Source organism: Danaus plexippus, chromosome 24 (assembly GCF_018135715.1).
Source record: "Danaus plexippus chromosome 24, MEX_DaPlex, whole genome shotgun sequence".
Taxonomy (NCBI): Eukaryota; Metazoa; Arthropoda; class Insecta; order Lepidoptera; family Nymphalidae; genus Danaus; species Danaus plexippus.
The window spans coordinates 3,493,103-3,515,869 of NC_083552.1; the positions used below are offsets into that span (position 1 = coordinate 3,493,103).

General features: G+C 29.6%; 1 protein-coding gene across 2 annotated transcripts in view; it reads right to left on the reverse strand.

Moving 5' to 3' along the window:
• Positions 1-22,767, reverse strand: part of LOC116775930 (solute carrier family 41 member 1-like) — a 54,822-nt gene that overhangs the window by 21,372 nt on the left and 10,683 nt on the right. Inside the window, exon 1 of one of the 2 annotated variants that reach the window (XM_032668983.2) lies at positions 8,211-8,440. The exons of the other annotated variant lie outside the window; for it this stretch is intronic. The gene's annotated coding sequence lies outside the window, so the exon portion shown is untranslated. Of the gene's footprint in view, positions 1-8,210; positions 8,441-22,767 lie in introns of those variants that run through there. 2 annotated transcript variants of the gene reach the window in all.

Genomic DNA, 22,767 nt, shown 5'->3' on the forward strand with positions numbered 1-22,767 from the left:
ATTTCTAGATAAATAGACTACAATTCGAGGACTGTGTGTTCTATTGGGACAAAAATCTGAATCTCAAACAAAGTCAGGAGCAATTAGATATACGAAATTTTTATTTTAAATTTCAATATATTTTTAATAAATAATTAATCTGTCTAGTTAAATGGTTCCTAATGTATACAAATGATAATAATTTAATGGGTAGTAATAAATGGTTTAAATATGATCGATCAGCCAATATATTCTTTATCTAACTAGAAAAGGCTCAGATTTGGACTGAGTCTTTTTGTTGTATGTTGTATGTCTATATTAAAGATTTTTTCCACTTTAAAAATCGCTTACTTAATGGCGTAAGTCTACTAAAGACAAAATGTATATTAAAAGCCTATCTAACACATTTGAATTAAAATTATAAAAGGTGAATTTAATCCTAAATTTTGTCTTAAAATGATTTTACGTAATAATATCTTTTCAGAAATCTATCGAATGTAAAAACAAATCACTATAAGATACATATATAAATATAATAAATATAAAAAATATTATGGTCAGAAAAAATACAGGTTATTAACTATGGATGTAAAACGATTTATAACTTAAAAAAAATATAGACTATTCCTTATCCTTATGTCCGGATCCACGGAATAATTTCACGTGATAATATCTGTTAATATAATATTTCATATTCGTTAATCGTCTCTAAGATAAACTTGTAAAATTTTTCCAATATCATTGATAAGGACGTTATTCGTTTATCAAATTGCTCGGGATCTACGTGTCGTTCTATAATATGTTTAAAAATTTAATGTTTGTCTTTTCATTTAATGATTTTTTTAATATTTGTACATTTATATTGAAATACATATTTTTGTTCCCTTATAACAAAATGCCACAAATTCTGCTATTAGAATCATGTTCAATACTTTCTAAGGCTTCTAGAATATTACGTTTATTATATTAGAAGAGGAGTAGAATTTGTAATTTTTTTATGTCAAAAGTGGCAAAGGCGTATACGGCCTACTTGATGGGAAATAGCCACCGTCGCCCATGGACATCTGCAACATAAGAATTGTTGCGGATACGTTGCCGAACTTGATTGGTGAGGAAGGAGGAAAGGGTGGGAATAGGAAAAGGTCAACCGGCTCTCTCAGTCATCGGTCGAAACGTAGCCATTAAAGACTGGTTCACATTTTCTGTGAGAGGGTGGTACTTCCCCGGTCAAGCCAGCCCACGTTCGAGCTGTAGTTGCTTGACCACAACCCGGCTCTAACACCTTAAAAAAATCTTATATATATGCAATATTATTTGTGTTTTTATTTATTTAATCGTTCAATATACATAATATTAGTGAGTAATGAGCAGCCTTCACGCTATAATTGATTTTTTTGATAAGCAATTAAAAATATTTTCATTCATATATTAATTTGTAAGAATCTTTTTGTTTCATTTTTAATATGATTATTGAATATTTATGAATAAACTGAATGGCTACTATCGGAAATATTAAGATAATATAAATTACTTTCATTATACACAATTTAGATAAAAAAAAAATATTGCAAAAACACGATTCCTCTTTCAACTATCGGTATTATAACTTAAAAATTAATATAATTTCCCAGAAAAAAAAAAACAAACATAAAAAGAGACGTATTTTTGCATACATTTCAAATTAAAAAAAAACCGGTATACCGATATCAAATTATACAAAAAAAAAACAATTCAGTTAAAATCCAACACTAATAATTTATTGCACCTTTCGTAATAACAAATGACTTCATCGCCGGATCCGGTTATGAATGAAATGTTAAAAAAAAAAATTCTATAATTGTACTGCGTAAAAGCACGGATCAGTAAACAAATCTTCTTAATGGGCATATTGAATGAATTAATGAATTTTATTTATTTTAATACTCGTTGAATTGAAATTCTATAAGAATATTTACTAAAAACAGTCAAAACAACTCACGATGAATTTGCTTTGAAAACATTAACGAGGAATGTGCGATAAATGAAAACAGAACTCCATTTTCATAACATAACACCTCCTTTATGTACTTGACTTTTTAACCGACTTGAAATAGGCAGGTATTGTTACATTTTAGTTTGTCCATGCGTCGAAGTGATTACCTGACAAGACATAGCCAAACTTCGTAAAACAGGACATTTTAAGGTCTAACTTATATTAATTATAATCATAAATAGTGTATTTAGTTTATGTAATCGGAATTCATTAGAACCACTGATAACGAATGCCTTGATAATGAAATATGTGCCTTAAATGAAGTAATAAATATAAAAAATAACGCAACTATATTTGAAATGACTTGTTTCATTTAAAACTCTTTATATATTTATATAAATCTTGTGAAATATCCTAAAATATTGAGACAACTAGCCTTTATCACGTCGGTATGACAGGCTTCCATAGTATCTTACAAAATAATCTTTTTTATTTTCAATTTAGGTAAATGTACTATATAAAAAAATATATTTTTTTATCATGGTAAGAAATTTATATCAGTACAGACAACAATACAGTTCACGTGTCAATAATGAGCTGAGAAGTTGTCGCGATAATAAATCGTTTTGGATCCACTTAAACAAAATTATCTTTGAGATTATCTCTGTAACGACGTGAAGATTTTATTTAAAAAATGTTTTTTTTTCCTTATTATTTTTAAAGTAATTTTTACAGAAACGTTTTTTTTTAAAGCAGCTCAAACTAAACGGATTTTTATTATAACGTATGAAAGACGATATTTAAAAAATGTAACACTCTACACACACACTAGCTTACGGTTCAAATGGAATTGAATGTACGTATATACAAATCGTTATACACGTACATATATAGAGATAAATTCATATACATTATATTAGGTGCCGCGACTCAGACAATAGATGGCGTTGCCGACTGAGCCCGGTTTATATATGTATATAAAAATTTAGATCGCAACAAATCAGCAACGCCATCTGTTGCCTGGGAAGCGTGACTTCAAATAATGCAATTACTAGGTTTATTATATTCCGTCCAGTGATTTTTACGCCAAAAAATTTATAATCCTATACTTCTGATGAAAATTATAATTTATAAAGTATTGAGAAAACCCTTTGGAAGTATATAGAGTTGATGCTCATTTGATCGTTATATATACTTTCTCCAGGCTTCGTCACTTACTTGCACAAGTGTACTGTAACAGCTGAAGGCGTAATCCAAGTCAAAAGCTATGAGAGATCAATTATTGTCCATGCGTACTTAACAACTGTAAACAAAAAGGACAATTCGCTGCGCAAGTGTAAAAAGCTATCAATTATCACAGTACTTTGCACAAGAGTTCAAATACCTCTTATCTAAAAACACCGTTATTGCGTAGTACTATAAGTACGAGTTTGCATTGTCATTTGTGAATACACGTTTTTACTTTTAATACTTATCCCATTCTAGGATTTGTTTCCCTGCTAGATAAATATTTTATGATCTAGAACGGAACGGTATAATCAATCCGGTTTGAAAATTTCTAAGGACATTTGCAATACATAAGTTATAATCTTCTAGTATCACAGTTACGTCCCAGTACATTTAGTGTCAAGCTTCAAATCCTTTCTACACTAGAAATGTGAGCCTAAACTTACTATGAAAGTCCCTCGATCCTTCTACTTAATTTTTAATATCCTACTATTACTACACACGTGAAAGTTTCTGAGATGCTATGGGCGCTAATTGCTCTTTCACGCAAAAATTACTCTAAGTATTTTTATTATATATAAATCATTGCAGTAGTCATTTATTGGCATATTTCCATCTATTTTCGACGGGATCACGCCATCACATAATTTAATACATATCTCTGAACCCAATTCCGAATTTTCGCGGACGAAGACACAGACCAAAAATTTTCTTTATATGAAAAAATCCCTGATATATATTTTTTTGGATCTTGCTTATTTATTACCAATTTGGACGTAACTTATTTATTACGAAAAGATGATTTTTTTGTATAATTTTATATAAATATTTCGCTATGATAAGAGTTCCATCGGATATACCTAAATTTATATTGCTGTTTTCTTCCACTTTTATTTTTAATCTAATACATTGGATAGCGACTGCATTTTTATCTTGACACTAATATTACTCAATGTGTTGCTATGATAAATGAATAGTGATAAAAATATGGAAATAATTTTGAAAACGATTGCATTACAAAATTTTTATGTTCATAGATATTGATAGTATGTATTCGTCCATACTTAGTATTTGAGTCATAACTTTCATTTAAAAAAAATACAAATGACGAAAAATGGTCTAATGATAGTCCATAGAATCCGATACTTCCTTTATTTCAGACTTCACAGAAGACAGAAGTTAATATAATCAGAAGCAAATAAATACAATTCCACGTTTGATAAACTAAACGCAGAGAAATGATTTTTATAGATTTTTATATATTTTAGTTACTACTGTAGAAGATTTAGTTGAAATATAACTTTGAAAGGAGAATTTTGATTAGTTTATCATGTGTTAAAAGACATGAATAATGCTTAAAAAAGAGTATTCCAAAAAAAAATCGAATTCATTTCCTCTACAAAGATATTGTCAGCACGGATTAAGATTAAATTAATTTAATTAATTAAAACTAATTAATTTCGTCGTATTTAAAGTAACGATAGATAAAATATTTCTACATCTTGATAATATTGAGCATCTGTTTGTTTGTTGTTTGTGGAAAGACACACACACATAGACACACACACACACACACACACACGCACACACACAAACACACACACACACATATAATATATTAGTTATCATCCACTTCTTCGCAATTACTAGTATTATGTCTACGTAAAATCGAAAAGTACTCTATGAAATTTATCTTTTTCTATTCTTACAAACATATATGTTACAATTAATATAGTACTGTATAAATGATAATTGTAGTACTTTTTAGAAATCTCATATCAATACAATTTATTTGAACCAATAAACATGATAAAAATTATCAATAACACTGTAATTTTTCATACTTAATATAATCTAATAAAATTTTAATGGTATTTTGTTATTATTAAACAGACTATCTGAAAAACGTATCTACAAATAATGATTTAGGCTTCTGAAATTTTAGATACCGGAATTTGCTTTATATTTTGAGTGAAAATCTATATTTTTTTTATACATTAAATTATTTTTAATAATAACTTTATCTCATGACCTAGATTTATACTAATATTTTTGTTAGATTTTCTCCTACAAGGGACTTAGTGTTTTGTCAAAATGGATACTACCGCGTCGCTTTTTCTTTGCTATGTACACTAAATGGAGAGTTCTCAATGTTAGTTTAATTGTTTGTTAGGTTTTGACTTAAAAAATTGCTTACACATCTTTAAATTCTCCATGACTTTTCCATGACTAATAGGTAGCATAAGACATAGTTTATTAAAACATCTAAAGTTCTTGAACATTTTTTAACATATAAGACAATCGATTCGCTGATCCTCTGGAGGAAAATCACAAGTTAGCTGATGAACATTAGAATTTTTCATTCGCTTTTTCCTTGATGTTTGCGAATGGACATTGGACGTGGTTGGTCATTGGACATGGTTGGCAAAAACAGCAGTTTTGATCTGCAGTTAAAAGTTTCACAATAACTTGTACAGTATTTTACTACAAACATCTCGTCTGCCCGTGATCACGGTTGCTGAAAAGTAACCGAAACGTCGGAAGTATGTAGTTTTTTACAAAAATAAATCACGCGTAGTTTATCCGAAAAATACTAGTTTCATTTAAATGAATAAAACTCGCGAAAGTCTTAGATCTCATTACTACAAACCGTTTAAATGATGGTGATAAAAGTTCTATGAACTGTTAAGAATAGTTCTGCTGGATTTTGATCAGCGTTATAACTTTTTTTAAATATTTTAACCTTTATTAGACAGTACAGTTCATCTTCACTCTATGTATTTAGGATCACGATGTTGCTGGGACAAATAGCGTATTAAGAGATTCAAAGATGTTGTCTTTTTTGCACAAATCAAATGTGTGATGAATGTTAAAATGTCGCCTAAATCCATTGCGTTGGTGCTATGCAAAGTTAAAATAAATTCGGTCAGCGTATTAAGAAACGGAAAAAAATATATATTTTTTAAATAATTTTCGTATGATTGAGTAAAAATAATACATAATTTGCATTAATTAACTGGAACTCAGCGAGGTTTTTTTTTATGTGTACTCATTAATGTATAATTTATAAATTTATTCCACCACGGTAAGGTTTATCAAACTATTCGTTTCAGTCTTGGTTTTCAAAATGCTATCTAATTGTGATAATTCAAATCCTTATCAATTTAAGCACTTAATTTCATAATTAAATTTATGTGCGTGTTATTTCCGCCTTAAATCATTCAATTCTGACATAGAAATGACGAAAAAGGTCGAACAGATTGAAAACTGCAAGATGGATGAATCGGTTGGGTCTTCATCACAAAAAAAAAAATTGATCAGAAGTAGGTTATAAAAACTGGTTTGAAGTACGTCATAGAGAATATTATTTATATTAACATGTTTACATAGTTCTCAAGTATTAAAACTATATAAATACAGTGAAAACTTTGTAGTATATTATTAAACGGTAGGAAAAGTAAGGTTCTTCCTTACATCAGTTTTCAAGACACGCGTCACGAAGGTTGGATGACGTTTGTATTGATATTACGAAAATTAAACTCGCTTCCTGTACAGCAATTATTGGCAGCTGTTTTTGGTACTTCTTTGTTAGACTTGAACTTCCTTGGGGGAAAATCAACAAAATCATCTTTCGACATCTCGATACTAAGATTAATGAATTAATAACTACAACGAGATAGTGACGAGATAAACTGTAACCGAATGTCTATTAAAATGTAAAAATATATATTTTTTGTCTCGTAACATGAGATCTTTAGTTCATTAATCATTTTTTTTAGTTGTAAATTAAAATAAATATATATATATTATATATATAACAAAGATATTATGAAACAATTACTACTTTATATAGTATATATTATAATCGCAAACAAATTTGTACATAATAATTATTATTTATTACTTTTACCACTTTAAGATAAGAACACATGTCAGGGACAAGATTATATTATAACACGTCTCTCGTAAATTAATTTATTTTTTATTTAACTTACCTTTTAAATCGTTTAAATACTCTGGATCGTGTTAACACTATTATTATAATTTTTATTTCACATTAATTCAAGGTTCATTGAACCTATATAAATTTCAATAAATTAAATCTTCATTGATAATTTTATCTTAAATATTATTTACGTGATTAACTAAATTCCATTAATTTTATAATAATTTGTACACGCTTACTCAAAAGAATATTTTATAAATATAAATTAATAAAAAAATATATAATTACTTAAACACTCCGTCGTATTTTGAATAGAAAAAGAATTAACTGGCTCTTAAAATAGATATAGGATTAATCTCTTAATGTACACTTTCTCGTCTATCAATAGATCTGCCCTATTATAGCCGAGTTAAGTTGAATCGCCATATAGTTTTACAATGTAAATAGTGTCGCGAACGGGATTCATACCAGTTCTAATTTATAGAAAACTTTACGATATTAAAATAAATATATAAAAAAAATCTGAATGATTTAATTAAATTTAAAATATATCAACATTTTACAAATTGTAATTAGCGGACAAATTATTCTATGGCTATTTTTGTACATAGTGACTTTATAATAAAACTATATAAAATATAAATAATCGCTTCGTTACTTTGTCTAATTTGATTGTTCGTTAATTTGTCGTTAAGATGGTGATTAAAATTAGGATCACGCGGTTAAAATGTCACTAAAACTACAGTAACTATTCTTTGTTACCAAACACATAACTTTAGGGTGACGTCAAGATGGATATACAATGAAACTAAAACATCATTACAAGATATGAAAAAATAAATAAATATAAAGCCTCCTTACGTATGCAGATTATTAATAAAATGTTTTAAACCTCCTTGGTATTTTTTTCTATTCCTAAAATGTAGCTTTACTGAATGCAGTTTTTTTTATGGATTACCAAGAAGAAATTCCTTTGCTTATTTAAAGTTTTGTTGGACGTATAAAAGCAGAGGACGATGCCCTTTGTCGCAAGATATACCTGACGTTCCTATAGGACAAAAATAATAAAACGATCGTGATACTTACTTGCGGTTATATTCCCGGCTTACAAACTAATATCACAGGATTTTATCAATTAAGATATATATATATTTACACTTAAAAAAAAAAACACTTCGAAAAATATATACATATATTTACACTAGACAGTTTATTACCCCATGCAACGGTTAAGGCAATTACATTTTTCGCGGTTAGTTTATCTTTTCTTCCGACGTGCGCACCTTGTCGTGGTTCAGAACGGACTGTGATGGTGGTGGCCATCCATGCCTTAATATCAGGTACAACTCGATCAGTGATAATGATAAGAATACAAAGCTCCGTCTCAATGAGCGAGCCAGAGGGAATGTCGTAGCCAGCAAGCGTTGGACCGGTTTTACAAAAAACCGGTAAACGCTCGCTGTTCGTGTGAACTTGCTTGGCTTCGGAAACAGGGTTGTCAATGGCAACTTATAATAATAACGTCCACCCAGGGATGGCACATAAATTATTCAAATTTATTCAATAAACAGCAGTTTCAGATTATTTTTTTATTTGTTAAACATTTTATGCACCAAATTTTTCTAACAAATAGGAATCAAATGAAGCGGAAAAAGTCATATAAAAATTTAGCAAAAAAAATATATATGTAAAAAATAATTACAAAAGATAAATATTACAACACTTAATAGACAGTTTGTTTGATGAACGAAATCTACTGTAGTATTTGATGTATCATTATTACATTAGGCCAATACACACATATACTGAAATTTATTAGTGCATGTTGAAATTAATTTAAACATCCTTAATTGTAAGCGAAGGTACAAGAATCGGATATAATGTATAATGTCATATAAATATAATATACAAGAAAAGTTGCTGGCGAAAACTTGTCTACTGAATCGATATTAATTTAAATATTATTCAAGAAGTATATAGAGTAATCATTAAATCGTTTAAATAACATAATAATGAATAAATAAATCAGAAATTTTTGATTTATTTTGATTTTAATTGCGTGAAAATCGTAATTTTCTACAATCACCAGCAAGTATTGTATTTAGATAACACAAAGGGCAATAAATTTGATGATAATTTTTAATATATTTTATATATTTTTATGCGCAACATCGCACAAACATGATAATTTGCTTAGCGGCTAATCCTTGTAAATCTCGAAACCAATTTCTTTTTCTTTATTTAATCGTAATAATATTTGCGTGTGATTACATTAAAAAAAATAAGGTACTTCAATGAAACAATAACTCAATAATTGAGTTCTACTTATTCCAGATTGAGGGTATTTAGTATGTATTTATTAAAAGAAAAATGTTAACACCAATAAAATACTTACTCGAGACTTAACATTGAGTTGAAGTGAGCAAAAGATAAGATTCTTTGTGTACATAAAGAGGCTTAATCACACCGTAATGAGTTACAATGAATTCAGTAATATTAACAAGAATGTACTTAGATTTTTCAGTAAAATTTGACAAAGCTATATTTGTCAGGGCGTCTTTTTTAGATTTTCCAATTAAACAAATCTCACATTAGTAATATTATCAAAATTCTTCCAAATCTTTCGAAGTTTAGAGCGAACAAAAGAACTAACATTTTTTCGTTTTGAACACACATACATTTTTTTTTTACCTTTCCTTTTAAGACTTTTCTATTGTTGTGTTTGATATTGCTTTTTATCGTTTGAATTAATGATCTCTGTAGCTAACTAGGTCATGACAATTGCTATAAGTAAACAATAAATTTTAACTTTTTACGTCTCCATAATCATGATTCTTTCTCTTTAATCTGTTTAACCATTTTGTACGCATAATCTTTGACAACAGAGATCAAAGGCCATGCAAGTTTATGTGATTAATATCAAGTGTCAAGCAAATGACACTCGGATGACAATGTGGACACCGCTTTCGACCACACACACCTTGACCGTGGTTAGTAACAGACGTACTGAAAAATCCACATAAAATATCCCGTATTGCATTAGAAATAGAGGTCATAATCAGACCGAGAAGAGGAAGATGTATTTATCCCAAATAAGGTTTTAACACAACTGGATAGAGCATAAATTTGGTTGATCGCGTATTGTAATTTAATCCTGTAGCAACAACTTTGAAGTCCTTTGTTAGTAATCAAGGTGTTTTAATTATTATGATTAATTTTTATTTAAATCTATTGAAAGTAATATAATGGAACGGCATCGGTTGTACGAAAAACTGAAGTTTTGTACAAAATGAAAGATCTTTTAAGATGTTATATATTTTATAACCATAAAATTTAAAACCAAACAAATTTCGATTCGTTGAAATATTTTGGATATAAGTTAAAAATAGCCAGTTAGAAGTGAAAAATATATTTCCTTAATTATAAAAGGAAAATTAATATAATTTTGAAAATAGTATCAGGCAGTTGACGGAAAAGCACCGAAATTAGTAAATATCGTATCAAGCGATTGATATTAAAATAACAAAGAATTGAAATTAAAATCTGATAAATAGTTTTGGAGATGGATACATATCAACGGACATACATACAAATATTTATTTGCATATGTTTTGCGAGCAAGCAATCGCGAAAAACTCATTTTTTTGACCTTTGACCTTGAATAATTTTTTTTCCACGCACGGGACTAATGAGGAACTTCTTTATGAGGACATTGCTTAATTACGTTTTGAACAATTTTACTGAAATTCAGCTTGCTGGGACTTTATATAACTCCGAAAGTCTAAACTGACCGGACTAGTGGCAATTGGTAGCATTTAGAATTTCACTATATTTGTAAATTATCAGCGATAACAATATGGGTGTGCGACAAGGTTAAGACGGTCGGTGTTGCTTTGATGTTAGAAACTTATACTAAGGGTAAAGCTATCAAGAATTCAAGGTACGAGGCTAATTCCCAATACCCTTTTGTATTTTAATTGCATTGATGTATACAAACAAAGTAACATGGGGCAATATATACTATCTTTAACAATATGAAATATCTTGTCCTCAAATGTTTATCTCGTAATCTCATAATCCGTAAATCGACTGCCATTGCTGTGTTTGACTTTGCTTACAATTCTCATTTGTTGAAACAATAAATGTTTTACTATTAACATTATGAATTAAAACAATAGAATTTTTTTCTAAGAACCTATAAAAAAAAAACCTAATTGTAAAATGTATTTTTTTTTCAAGTTCACGAAATATCGAAATCTTTTTGATTGAAATTAGATCTGTTAATTTAATATTTTTATAATATTAATTAAAAAAGACTAATCTATAATTTAACAGAAAATAAAATAATCAAAGAATAACCGTCGAATGGAATCGAGTATATAATATACAAACTAACCCAATCTTAGTCTATACTATAACTAGTTGACTATACTATAACTATATATATATTTCAAGCAACTCACAACAAGACTTCGTTATATTACACTATTAATTATTAAGCGTAAATAAACGTTGCTTTTCATGAAGTAAGCGAGGAAAATTTTATCAGGAACTCCTGACGTTTCTCTACCTAAAATAGATATGGTTTAATAATTACTCTTTTAACAATGAAATTATTTACAGGTAATTAGTAATAGATTATTCACTATGAATACAAAGTCGCAGCCTTCGTTTAGCATAGATTTTTTTGCTTGACAATTATATTAAATCATAAATTAACTTTTATGAAACGAAGCATCGTATTCAGTTAACTTTTTTAAGAACAGCCGATGATATAATTTTTTAAAAAGGGGATTTTTAATGACGGGATTGGATACATACATGTTTTCCTTATCCAAGGGTATTTACCGGACTCGTTTGATGTAAGGCTTCGTTCCACTTAGTTTTACACAGTGATAGTTGTCATATATTATGTTTTTAGTTCTGAACCAATGTTTAGATAATACTTGAATTAATATTGAAATAAAAATTTAGATCGAAAAATCCATCAATGGAATATCACCTTTCAGCTGCATCATTTATTCTCGGCTATTGAAACGATTGTCAGATTTATAATGCTGGATTCCATGGTCCATTGCTGAGCTCACATGGAGAAGGTTAGAGCATTAATCACCACGCTTGCTCAAGACGGGTAGGCGATTTCAATCTTATAATTAGAAATTATAAGACCAGGTTTCCTCACGATGTTTTCCTTCACCGGCCGTCAGTGGTGTCTTAATACTCTTAGAAAGTACACCAGACTCGGAAAAGATCACATTGGTACTTGCCAGGTTTCGAACCCGCGCCCTCACGTATGAGAGGCGGGCCTTTAACCTCCAGGTCACCACGACTTATTAACCGTAATAACGGGCAGATAAGATGAAAAATATTTCGTGTCTTAGATCTCATTATAATTTATACAACCAAATTTTATATTATTGTTGACGTCTTTTCTCTCCACATATTTTCAGAATATATTGCATGATAATTATATTATTGAAGTTGAGGGAAAAGTTTGGGCATATTTATTGGTATAAAAAATTAAGATACCGTACCTCACGGAGTACTGAAAGACGAAAGGTCTAACATGTAGGGAACATATAGCCACTGCTAAATAACCTATGTTATTTTCCTAGCCTTTGACCTAAAAGGAGTCAAAACAGTATAACAGTAAAACCTACACATGCGTTCTTAATTTTCGAGTATTTTTTTTTTCAAAAAGTTATATTTCAAAGTAGTTCTTACTAAAAAACAATTTTTCTTAAGAAATTTTCTAAATTCGACGCTGTTGGGGTTATTTATATAGTTGCTTTTAGCCTTTAAATATTTTTTAATCACATATCATGACTCAAAAACAGTATAATCTCTTACTACGATACTTAACGCCGCAACCAGAGACATATTTTCAATGTTTACTTTACTATAGTTCAACCAAACCGAATATAGTAATTTAAAAATGAGCTCCGAAAGCTAAGTATTGAATTTACAAAAATATATTATATTTATTAAAAAGGCTTACGTGGTTTAATTCTGCTGAAGACAATGATTAAAAATCTTCACTATGTTATTTTGTCTGGTAAAAATTAAGGTAACAGACAAGTTCTTGGCGTTCAGCTTTTAGAAACAAATTAAGATGTAGCCGTTGGAGGGTAGTTGACAAGGCGCACATCTTAAAATGACAGAAGATATTTAATTGTAAGAAACTAATATTATATAAGGAATAGAACCGAGAATAAGGGATACTAGTTTTTGCCCGCGACTTTATCTCTCAACCTCAAAATCAGAAATGTAAAGCCTTAGTGGCAATAAAAAAGTATATTTTAGATTCTATTAAGATTTATTTTCCTTAATTGTCCAACGTGACAAAAAGTATAATATGCCCGTCTCTTGGTTCTAAACTAGCTCCTTACGAATTTTCAGTGAAGTCGGTAAAACCGTTCATGAATCGTAAATAATTTACCTAACACGACTGTCTATTATAACTCAATTAACTATGGATATATTTAAATGAAAACAAGCTTACTATAAATTACTTCGATTGGTATCGGTATTGGAACGGTAAAGTAGACTTTTGTTTATAATTCAATCATTTATAAGGGTGCATGAAGTCTCAAACATTATCTAACGGAGAGCTATGAAATAATTACTCTGAGAATTCTATGGATTCGCCATGCGGGTACCGGGTCAATCCCGTTGCCAGGAGAGGAGCTTCAACAGTGCCTGAGACTTGCGACCCGGGTGTAGGTTTAAGGGCCCTTGTCTAACGCGCGTTAATCGCTCACCTCCGCCGTCCAAGCTCCTATCTCTATCTATCAAACTTAAAACGAACCTACTAGGGCTGCCTTCGAAGTAAGTTCTAAGAATTGATTGATGTTAGTTCTGGACTGGCCGTAGTCTTAGGAGGTGGTAGAGAGATTTAGCTTTTTTGCCAGCAGTATTTATAAACATATCCGTAATTAATTTGAACATACCGACAACAGCTCAGAATAATATATTCATTAAAGTTGTCTTTATTTCCTTAAGCAAAATCATACCTAAAATACATTTATTTGCGATCAACATGAAGTGTATCCAAGAAAAGTCAGAAGCTAAATAAGTATATTAGTAAAAGTATATCTTGTCAAACAAATGTCAACTTAGTAAGCAAATGGTTACATTAATTTAAAAGCTCTTTAATATTTCTTATTTTAGAATGAAAATGCAAATATCTTTACAGTTGAACGCTTTAAAATCGTAAGAAAAGCAAGTGACTAGTTGGAAATAGTCACGGAAAGATTATTACATATGATTTACGATTTACTTCCTCTACACAACAATGGTTCACTTTTACTTCGGTTTCCCACAAATGTGTCACACTTTACGTTTAAAAGAAAGCGATTTTGAATAAAATTCAATAATTTAAAAATTATAATGAACTAGTTCCCGTCTGTTGTATCAGATATCCTCTGAACCCTTATCCACCTTTATATAAAATGTCATTAAAATCGATACAGTTACTTAATCGTAATCGTAAGGCAGTCAAAATCAATCTGGCTTATATAAATAAGTATAGATGGATAACGACTTTAATAAAACCATTTACTAACATTGATCGTAGTAAATTTCTTCAATTCCATAAGAGAATTTGAAAATAAAATACAATTTAATACTTTACAAAAAATGTCCTATACAATATTGTAATCAACTTAGTAACCAATTACTAAGCTAAAAGTTCATGTACCAATCATTCCTTACTGAGTAGTGAGTACGTTTATATTTTTGCTATACACCTATAGAAAAACTATATATAAAATCTTCTTTTAACGAAGCGGTTAAGAATCTCTAAAGTCCAAATAAAAATAATAACTCTTAATATAAATATATTTTACTGTACATCATTAAAAGTTTGACGCTAAGATGAGCGATATTTACAGATCAGTAATCGGGGAGGTCCATTTGAACAAAACAGTCTAGATTTCTCGTTTGACCGTTCATATCACGTACTTATTTGAGGAAAACCTAAAGTCTCGCTTACATCAGGGCAGTACGATTAAAATTTATGCATTTTATTCAATTATTTATAGATCAGCTACATTTCTGGTGTACAATTTGTTGTTATAGCTAGAAGAAATAACTTATTTGGGAACTTCAAACAAATAGACACAGTCGAGATATTGTTATTCGGATTTACTACGCGGATTTTATTATTTAAAAACTACATAATCGCGACGTTTCGGTTACTTTGCAGCAACCGTGATCACGGGCAGACGAGGTGAGACCTCGAAAGCAAAGTAACCGAAACGTCGGGATTATGTAGTTTTTAAATAATAAAATCCGAATAATACTAGTTTCATTTAAATGAATACTCGCGAAAATCTTAGATCTCATTACAGTCGAGATATTTCGGTATACAAAATTTAATAGCTCTCAGTTAATACGCAGGCCAAAGAATAAGTTTTGCTTAATAATCACAAAAGTTAAGTGATAAATTTTTTTAAAGAATCAGATTTAACGTTAAATCTTCTCTCGTAATAAACAACCATTCAGAATTATCGTTTATTGAGATTTATAAATTAATTTTGATTTTAACCAAAGAACTTTTTTCAAGATCTGTCTAAAATGTTTACAAAATAAAATTCTACTTATGGTCTGCTTATTTTGGTTATTTTTTGTTCAGTCAGACGAATACCAATAATTTTATGTAGGTATATTTTATTGCTGTATATATTAATATTTTATTTTATCATTTTCCCTTAGACCTTCTACTGAATAAAGCGAATGTTTCCGTTGACTCGGCTCTTTGCAATCGTTAGGGGAATCACTTGAGGGGTTGACGACCTTAGAGTAAGGTGCGGATATTTTAAGTTACGCATGACTAACTAACATATTTAACATGACCTAATAAAAGTTACGTCATTTAAAACAAGCGATTTGATAGTTAACTATCATCGTCAGCCTCTTGGTGTCCACTGCTGAGCAAAGGCCTCTTCTCACATGGAGAAGGTTAGAGCATTAATCACCACGCTTGCTCAAGGCGGATTGGCGCAATAGTCAGTACTTAAATGCAATTAATATAATCATAATTAGTATAAAAATTCTACTTTGCAAAACTTCAACCGGTTACTTTCATTCAATATCTGGTAGATAAGAATCGTATTGAGGAAAAGGAATTTAGTTTACAAACATTAGTGTTATTGTTATCAATATCAAATAGAGAAATAATTTCAATGACTATTTATTTCCTTATCAATTTATTATTTCAATTTTATCTTTTTATATTATAACACTATATGCTTAGACGATCGCCTACTAATTTTGCTATGAACAAATTATTATTTAACATGTGAAAAATTACCTGCTATCTGTTTCAGCTATAAAATAGAAATTAATTAAGTTTCAATAAGTGACGAAAGACGAAACTTCTCAGAATTCCATGGATTCACGGTGCGGGTGCCGGGTCCGTCGCTGCATGGAGAGGAGCTTCAACAGTGCCTGGGACTTTCCACCCAGGTGTAGCTTTAAGGGGCCCTATCTAACTAACATTAAACTCTCACCTCCACCGTTGAAGCTCCGCTCTCTAATTAACGAAATTTGAAACTGTAATTTGAAATATTTTAAAATATAACATGTAAAAATCTGGTGATTTACAAATAAAATATTGTTTTTTTCAATAGATTTCAAAAACATGTTCATGTTAGCAGTTTTTTTTTATAGGTGGTAACTTCCTAATTATTCAAGAATAATTATAACTCATACCATTGATATTTTAATATATAAAAATAGTTTTTTTTTAAAATTAGTCTTATATATTCTCATTCGAAATAAATGTATTACTTAAACTAGCATAAAATTATTTTACACAATAAGTGTTAAATTATGTCTCAATCCATTTTTATCACATTCAAACAAATAATCAGACAATAGTATTCGTTAGAACGGAATGAAAACTAAAAGCTATACGACTAAAATATCGTACAGTCGTGATGAAAACGATACAATCGCGTCGTGACCTAACACGTCTGCGTTACAGCGTACGATGGGTAAAATCCCCGATGAATCTTACCGTGAACCGACTGATGGTTAATAATAATATTATTTATAAATAACCATAACACATGTAGAGCCTTCAGAATACAAAAAATACGACGTAGATATCTATATATATTATAAAATAAAGTACCCCGCCGCGTCTGTCTGTCTGTCTGTTCGCAATACACAGAAAAACTGCTGCACTAATTGTGAAGTGGTTTTCACCACTCGATAGCGTGATTCTCGAGAAAGGTTTTAATATATAATTTGTTAAGGTTTCGTATTGATTTGTGTGTACATTAACGAAATTTGTTGAAGATGTCGGGACAAAATGAGCCGTCTATCAACTTTTAACGAATACGCTGCCAAAAACCTTTGAGTAAAACAAAATAATGTATGGTGGAATTGTGTATTTGATTTAGGTCTACAGAAAAGTTTCCGATGACATATGTCTATCTCTTAAGGATAACATACTATATCCATTTTACAACTTTTAAAAATTGGCATTCCTAAAGTGTTTATGAGAAAGCTATTTACATAAATACGGTATTAAGTCTTATCAAAATAAATTACTTCGTTTTGAAGCCTACATCAGTATCTGTAAATTACTTTTTAAATCATTTAAATCGGGAGTACTATTTGAAAGTTATCATAATATAAGTTTAACAATTCTCAAAATTAAATAGGTTATTTTATATTTTTTGTAAAGAGCCCGTGCGAAGCAGGGGCTGGTAACTAGTTTATATATAAAATGAAATCAAGCGCTAACAAGCTCTTGAATAACAAGAAGATCATACTTTATGTCATATATATCGTAATATAAATTTTAACGTTTTCGAGGTTTACTTTTATTCTCTTATATGTTTTATGGGGTTGTATAAGATAATGTCATATAAAAATTCAAGCGAATTATATTTCCGTCTTGCAAATTCAATAATATAATGTTTTCTGTATTGTTGTATTGAAATTGCTTACATTAAAAACTCTTATCCGATGTTACAAAAAAAATCCTTCGATAACTCAATTCGGAGATTTTTTTGGGATTTCAGCGTCCCATTAATCATAAATTACCGCATCCATTAATTAGTAAGTATTTGCTCGATTAGAAGATGCATTATATGTATGATAGCCGGTTTTTTGATAATTAGGTTATTCCTTGTTGCAGTCTACGAGGAAATAAATATTGAGAAACGTCGACTCGGTTCAAGTAATGCAACACAAATAATGTCTAAAATTTTTGCTTTATACAATTTTAATTCATAATTGATATATTTTTATTGTTAAAAAAAATATATATTCCCTTTAAAATAAAAAGTCGTGGTGACCTGGAGATTAATTATAAAGGCCCGCCTCTCGTGCATGCGGGTGAGGATTTGAAACCTGGCAATTGGCAATGTGATTTTTTCCGAGTTATATGTACTATCTATTAGTATTTAGACACCACTGACAGACAGTGAAGGAAAACATCGTGAGGAAACCTGGACTTATAATTTCACATTGTAAGTTTGAAATCGCCAATCTTCCTTAAGCAAGCGTGGTGATTAATGCTCTAACCTTCTCCATCTAAGAAGAGGCCTTTGATCAGCAGTGGGCACCGATAGGCTGATTATGATTACCTATAATCAGTGCATTAATTGCAAATAATGAGTAATGAAGGATAATGATCAAATGCACTTTGGCAATTGGCTTTAAAAAATCGCTTATATTTAATCTTAAATCGCAATAAGCGAGATAAGAGTTTGATTAATTATATGAAAATTCATACAAATTCAAAAAAACAGGTGAATTTTCTTCTAATTTTACACTAAATCTGAATTTAGTAAGAACTAAGACGACGCGATAACATCGTGGAGTGCATAACGTCTGTAGATAATGTATGTTGCAATGCAATTTTGTATGTGCAATACTTCTGTACATTAAATATCTTCAGTAATCATTTAATAAGTGACTTATTAAGTCTTGAATAATTATTAAAGTACATTAATTGGTGTCCGTGAACAATTAATCTACGAGAACGTGGCAATGAGACTTAAATATGGTAATCGCGATTCTGTTATACATTTTAAATACAAAACACAAAATAATATTTTCCTGTCTCAGTCAAGATTCCATAGAATCAGGTATAGATCAATATTTCCTACAAATTCTAAAGACTTCATCAAAACTCCACTTACCACGTATACTTAACGAGGGTAGTTACAAATTTACAGCTCTTATCCTTTCCTTTTAACTTGTAGGTCATTACAAAAGATAACTTATTAAATGTTTTGACAAAGAATTGTCTTTGTATATTTTCAGGGTTTACATGAGTAAATTAACAGCTGAAATATTAAAAAAAATCTCAATTATTATTTCATTGATAAAATTAAGGAAACACTAGCCTATTCGACATGGACTACAAGCGTTATTAAAGAAGTCTTAGTAAATATCCTGTTTGCTGTAGGTATATTTTTAATTTTCTATTATTTTTGTGACATTGATATCTATGTCACAAAATAAAATATCAGTCTGAATGAGTTATTCGCTTCGTTTAATTTTTGATCGTACTACCCTCCTCCGTTATAATGGCCAAAGTTTTCAGGTGAGTGTATGCTTAAAGTTCGATTGGGTCTTATCGTATATGATAAAAGGAGCCGTTCTTCAATTTCTTACATGGTTTTTGTCCCACACAAGCAAACTCCAATAACACGTGGTTAAATAGTTCAATATACAAATAAAGATACAGAGTATTTGACAGAAAGATACCATCGAGAATCACGGATAATAATTAACGATTAATAATGACACGCAAAGGTTTTTGGTAATGTACTTGATAGCATAGCTATGAAAATATGCATAGCTATGAAGCTTTCATTACAACATTCTTCTGGAACAAAAATAAACACTAGTAGGTTTTACTTTTTATGAATTTGAACAATAATTAGTAATTTTAGTTCATTTTTAAACGATACTATTTGATTATGGTTATACTATTAGTTATGGAAGACTATCGATATTACATTAAAAAAAACAATTTTAATAATAAAACGATACTACTTTATTTAAACAAATTTATTGTTAACACAAACTATCGACTCATGGTTTTAAATCATTGAGATAGAAGGAAGGTCTGTTTAAAACATAAAGTGTAATTAATGAGTATAATATGTTTAATTATATTCAGGGAAAGTTAAGAAGGTTAAGTCGTTGTTAAGCTAAGAAATATCGATAAGATAAGAAGAGTTATTGATATTGGATTGCTTGACAAAAGACAGTAAGTATTTAGATCGACAACTTAATTTGCAAAGAAACTGGGAAGCGTCTTTTCATAAGTCACAATTTCAAATCTAACCAAAACATTCTGCTCGAGATCTATTTAAAGTAAAACATATGTCGCAGGCTATATGTATAATAAGTCCTTTCACAAATTGCCGAAGGCATATCGTAAAGTGTCATCATTAAATGTTTTATAACATTAGTAGCGCATTCTCTTATTTGCCGCGGAATTATTGCGTCTTAGGTTATTTTTTTTTAATTTATTATTCTCCAGGGACTCTGGGCTCCATGCCCTTATTAGAAACTTTTTAGTAACAAATTTACATATCTTAGTCTAAATATCTCTCAGTTATAAATATAAGTGAAAGTAAACATTTCAGGTCCGATGCTGCTGAAGGCAGGATTAGACAAGTCAGTATGTGATGTTGGTGTTGTTGTGCTGAAGGCCTTGATGATGTTTGGATGATAGTCATATTGTCTCTGAAGTGGATTGCCATTTTTAGGTAGTAATCTTCTATTTCTTCTCTGTTTGCTGTAATGGATCTTGAGATTAGCTTTCCTCTCATCTTAGGTTAGGTTAGGTTCATGTTTATAAATTGACGAGGCCGTTTATAAGCCGAAATATTATACGAATTCCCGGCAACATATATGTATATAATTCCTTTACATTGTATACAATTTGCAAAGAGATGAAGTAAAATATGAATAATATGTTTTGTTGTAACTATAAATGCTTCAAACAGGATAATAAATTAGAGACCTTTAGATGTAGATCTCCAGTAGTTACGATATGGTGATAGAAAAGCATTTTCCTCGTACATAAATCTATTTTATTATTTTAAAAACTATATGAATTCAATAACCTTGTGTGTTGATTTCACTTTTAGTTTAACGATATAATGTTAGTTGATCCAAATATAATAAATACCATCGTATCCACTTAGTCTAGGAGGCAGAGTTATTGAAGATAGAGAAAATTGTATTTGAATTTGAAACGACGGAATACAAATGCTGAATCTAGTTTTGCGTTTTACGACTGGAATACTGAGAAAAAATAAAATACTAGAATTGATGCTATACGTGTACGCTTTGAATGAAAACCTTTAATACCTTCTCTAAACGTTTCTTTAAAATTTCATAAAAGCTTTCAAGCAACAAAAGTTGTGTGAAACCATACGTGTACCTGTCAAAAGTTTATATTGTCACAGATTGCGGTTATAATTTTAAATAACATCGTGTCTGAATTAATGACAAGTGCATTACCATACTGGATTTTCCTATTGGACAACATTAGATAATTACTATATATTGTATTATAATCAGGGTTTTTTTAGACAAGATCTTATAAAGATGTCGTAACCTGATAATGGTTTGCTACGAGTATTTTAGTAATGACATGAGTTTACTTGTACAAGATAATTTACCTGACAAAAATCCGGTGTTAAAAAGAATAGTTTCAGTGAGATATTCTATATGAAAAAAAAAGATGTCTATATTTTATTATATCGCTTAATAGTGGTATACTAAGGTATGTTAGATAATATTTTAGTCGTATTTAATTCAAACACTTTTCGTGTTTAAGAAGCTAACCTAGTAGAGAAAATGATTAACCTAATATAATTTCCACGAAGTAAATATATTGTTCTCGCATTCTTATCTTAATACGTGTTAAAAATAAAGTCATTCAGATTTTCAAGGTCTACTAAAATATATTTTAATGTTGCCTACGTAATTTTAAACGATTTTTAAACTATTTTAGAACAAACTATAAATTACTTTGTTAGGAACTTTGTTTTGTTACTTTGTCTAATACACTTATGCATGTCGAAATTTATAGGCAAACAATTAAAACGAATTAGTCTGATCTTTTAGAACATTTTAACATGACTATCAATTAACGAAATGAGAAGAGTTTTTTTTTGGTGGTTAATTAGGAAGTTATATTAATGACTCTTGCCTTAATGTTGCCTAAAAAGAATAGACAAACTGCGTACGAAACGAAACTGCGTACGTTTGCTGTTTCTCCTCAAATGACTTACGTTTATACTGTAATGTCTTAAGACAATGCATCGACGCAAACTTAGAGTAAGCATACAGTTGCCGAAAAAATAATACCATATTATGTTATGTTCAAAAAAAATCGTTTTCATGGATGGATGAAAATAACTCAAAGGATTTAAATAAAATAAGTCGCATTAAATGAATAAAACAAAAACGATGTGTTTTCACGTATTCAATTTTCCTCTTAAAATACCTATGTCCTTAGAATAATATAATAGCAACATAAATTTCGAATCTTAATTTAAACCAGGTGTAATTTTCATATCTATTGTAGGCGATGAGTAAAATCGGCTTTTAATACTATTTTACAAGCTTATGCATAGATTTATTTACTTTATTA